This window comes from Gossypium raimondii, chromosome 6 (genome assembly GCF_025698545.1).
Source record: "Gossypium raimondii isolate GPD5lz chromosome 6, ASM2569854v1, whole genome shotgun sequence".
Lineage (NCBI taxonomy): Eukaryota > Viridiplantae > Streptophyta > Magnoliopsida > Malvales > Malvaceae > Gossypium > Gossypium raimondii.
The window spans coordinates 40681049-40684810 of NC_068570.1; the positions used below are offsets into that span (position 1 = coordinate 40681049).

The 3762-nt window shown below is 31.3% G+C and overlaps 1 non-coding gene across 1 annotated transcript; it reads left to right on the forward strand.

Moving 5' to 3' along the window:
• The first annotated feature begins 1098 nt into the window (after positions 1-1098).
• On the forward strand, positions 1099-1205 carry LOC128042134 (small nucleolar RNA R71). The gene has a single exon (XR_008197340.1). It is a non-coding gene; the product is annotated as a small nucleolar RNA R71 (small nucleolar RNA).
• The last annotated feature ends 2557 nt before the right edge of the window (positions 1206-3762 follow it).

Here is a 3762-nt window from a genome sequence, read left to right on the forward strand (position 1 = left end):
AACTGTTTTACCGATTTTGGTGGTTTTAGATTTTACTTGCGAAATGTTTAATTTTATAATAATAAATCATGTTTTTAAAATTGGACTCAAATATGATTTTTCTGCTGCAAACTTAGATGATTATAAATTATGCATATGTAAAAACAACGTTTTTAATAAGTCAGACTTCTACGTAACAAAAGCAAAAAACACCTTTTTAAGTGTAACATGTTTTGGGTTTTTGAATGATTTACGGTAACATCTCCAGATTTAGCCATAACATCTAGGCCGGGTTTGGGGTGTTACAGGATGGAACTTTGATTTCACCCTCTCCCTTACCCATCTCGGCTTCCTGAAGTGGAATTATTCCCAAGGGGATTTCCTTCTCGCTCCTTAGTGAGATTGCACTATAATTCTCCTTTGATTTACCTCTAGTTGTGAAGGTAATTTTCTAGAATTTTGAGTCTCCAATTTATTAACTGACATGGCCAATTGAGGAATTTGATTGCCCAAATTTTGAATGCTTGCCTTTGTTTCCTGTTGAAGTTGATGAGTACTTTTAGCAAGGCTCTTAACAATATTTTCTAAAGACATACCGGAATTTGAAGCTTGTTTTTGTGTGGGAGCTTGAGGTGGTCTAAAAAAATTATGAGGGGGGTCTCTTTCTTGTCCTCCTTGATTTCCATAGCTCAAATTTAGGTGATCTCTCTATCTAGGGTTGTAATGATTAGAAAAGGATCATACTTCTTTTAAGGTTTACTCCACCCAAGGCATTAGCTGCTTGCACTGAATCATGTTACAATGTAAGGCATATATCTATAGAATGTCCTTGAATTGAACATATTCCGCAAGCTTTTTCCATTTGCAATTACCCTACATTCATTTGACAAGCCAGAAATTTGATTTTCGAAAGTATTAAAACTTACCTCATTAACTCGCGTAATGGCTCCATCCGCTCTTATTCCCAATTGTTGGGAATTTTCAGCCGTGTTTGAAATTAATTGCTTGGCTGCTTCAAGCGTCTTATTCACTAAAGCTCCTTCACTTGCTGCATTTATCATACTTCTATCCATTAGTAACAATCCTTCATAGAAGTATTGGATTAGGAGCCGGTCTAAAATCTGATGATGGGGAAAACTGGCACACAATCGTTTGAACCTCTCCCAATACTCATACAAAGTCTCTCCAGTAAGCTGCGTTATGCTATAAATTTCCTTCCTAATGTTGGCTGCTTTAGACACAATGAAGAATTTCTCTAAGATTAATCTTTTCATCTCATTCGATGTTGCTATTGATCCGGAGGGAAGATAATATAGTTAATCTTTTGCTTGATCCTTTAAAGAAAAAGGAAAAGCTCTAAAATTGATTTGCTCATTGGTCACACCATGTGGTTTCATTCTGGAGCATACAATATGAAATTCTTTCAATTTCTTATGAGGGTCTTCACCTGCACATCCACGAAAAGAGGGAAATAAGTGAATTAAACCAGACTTTAATTCAAAATCATCTTCTGTATTAGGAAACGTAATGCATAAATGTTGTTGATTCAAATTTGGTTCGACTAACTCCTTGAGAATTTTATCTGCCATGCTTTTTTCAAATTCTTCAACGATAAATATGCCAAAAATAGTCAAATTTGTCTCAGCTTCTTCTTTAAGATGTCTTTTTCTCTCTTTAGTTTCTTTTCTCAATCTACGTATTGTCTTCTCTATTTCAGGATTATACTACAAATCATTAGTCTGAGAAGAACGAGTCATAAATAAAATAAACAGATAAATTAAACAATGAGAGACTAAAATAGCTCCTCAACAATGGCACCAAAATTGATTAGGTTGTCAAAGCACTTCAAAATAAATATTGATTCTCCTAAACTAACTTGTAGAAATAGTTTAATTAGATCGAATCCCAATAGAGCTAAATTTATTAGAGTCTCAAAGTTTAAAAAAATAAAAAGGGAATTTTGAGTTCTTGAACTAATAATTAAAGATAAACAAGAAAGTAATGAAAACTTGAATATTAAAATTAATGAAAATCAATTCTTAATAAACTTCCAATCCAAATGTGTAAGTTCCATCCAACTGTAATTCTAATCATAGGCTTAAAATCAATTTTCATACTCAAATACTTAGTCTACTAATTCAAAAAAGCTTCAAAAAGAATAATTCTCATGATATAATTTATACAAATCAAGCATTCAAATCAGACTTTACCATTGAACAACTAGCCATGGTAGCGTTCCATATTAAATTCAATAAGAGCATTAAGAATCGTGAGAAGGACTAAACCAAAATCAATTAATTGAGATAGCTACAATTAAATTAATCTTATACCTTTATTTCCCTAAAGTTTATCATGCAAGCTATGAAATTGAGGAAGCCACAACAACACACATATAAGCCAACTCATTTCTACTTATATCAACCATTTATGACAATTAAGGATCACAAACTCGTGGATAGAAATAGAAAATTTAATATAGAATTAAGGCGTCAATTTAATCAATATAAAAAATTATACTTATAAAAATAAGAAATAAAGAATACTTGGGTTTAAGAAGAAATTTTGGTTTAGCACAAGCCTTACAAGATCACAGTTGAATTAATTCACCCTTTTGAATAATAATAATAATAATAATAATAATAATAATAATAATAATAATAATAATAAGCTTAGCCACACATGGTGAAATAAAATTCAAAAGTAATTGCTAATTGAAAGTGAAAATAGAAAGAAGTCAAAACTAATCATTTTTTTCTACCTTGGCTACTCCCTCAACATACATATATATACTAAAAATAAATCTAATCATAGTAAAGCAATCCTAGCAAAACAAAACAAGTTAATGTTTGAAATTCAAATTCAAATTGGCATAATTGTCATCTTAGTCCTTTATAAATTCAGGCATCCTTAATTTAGTCTTTAAAGTTGATATCGGCCCATGTCACAAGTCCACTATTTTATCAAAATTCCTTCAATGCATTGATTTAACCAAAATTTAGCAATTTGGCAATTAAGTTCAATATCTGCGGCTGCTACATCAATATCAACACAATTTCCACAGTTAAGCACTTAATATAACTAGAATATGAGCGAATTAAACACAACAAAGTATATATAATTATAATCCATCATTATCATTGAAGTAATTTATGTCTTTTTCGTACTATATACATAGATGTTAGAATGGTGTGTGAGGAAGGAAACTTCCTAATTCTGGATTAAGTGTTGTTGATTCTTGCATGCATGCTCATATTTGATAGATTGATGATCTGAGATGTATAAATATCTTTATTTTAGATCTAAAAGCTAATAAGGGTCCAAGTGATAAAGGCAAGGGACCTGCTTTGTAGATTGTGCTAAAATTTCTAGTGAGTTCCTTCTTACTTCCATGTATTGTAAATTTCTTTTTTATATAATTCATATAAGGTAAGTAATCCTCCTCTATAATGGATGAAAGGTGTATATATGGATAATGATTATCCAAAGTCGTTAGTCTGAGTTTTGTCTGTCTGTGATATGAAGTAACTGTCATTCTTCATGCTTAAACCACTACCATATGTTTTTGATATGTATAACATAATCTTATATGTGGTGATGGAATTGAAGAGATATGTTTGTGTAGCCTCTATTAGGGCAGCTATATTACAAATCGGATTGACGGATCACAATAAAATATGCTATTCTGAATGAAAATGGTATGAAGAGTTAATGGGGGAGAATGTATGTGAAAAAAACTATATGATATGCTTCAGATTTTGAATTCTGGGTATGTGGCTGGCATGA